The sequence below is a fragment of the Trypanosoma theileri genome (assembly GCF_002087225.1).
Source record: "Trypanosoma theileri isolate Edinburgh chromosome Unknown TM35_Tth_139_V1, whole genome shotgun sequence".
In the NCBI taxonomy this organism is placed as follows: Eukaryota; Euglenozoa; class Kinetoplastea; order Trypanosomatida; family Trypanosomatidae; genus Trypanosoma; species Trypanosoma theileri.
The window spans coordinates 10,961-11,240 of record NW_021639981.1 but is presented as its reverse complement, the minus strand read 5'-3'; positions in this window follow the sequence as shown (position 1 = coordinate 11,240).

Genomic DNA, 280 nt, shown 5'->3' with positions numbered 1-280 from the left:
GTTACTGGGTATTGTGTGTTCTGTTCTTTTTAATTGAACTCTATCTGAGAGATGGTTGTCGTGGCTTTCTATCATGTGTGCTTCTCTCATTTATTGTCTGTTGGTTGACTTGGTTGTTTGTTTATTTTGTTCTTTCCGTTGGTTCTCTTTTTTTCTGTTTGTTTTTTCCTCTCCGCTTCTTTTTCTTCTTCTTTGCGCAGGGCAGTGAGACCAGAAAACAACAGCAACAACTCCCATGATGGCCATGCGCTACTTGCTGAGTGTTTGCTGTTGGGGGTGC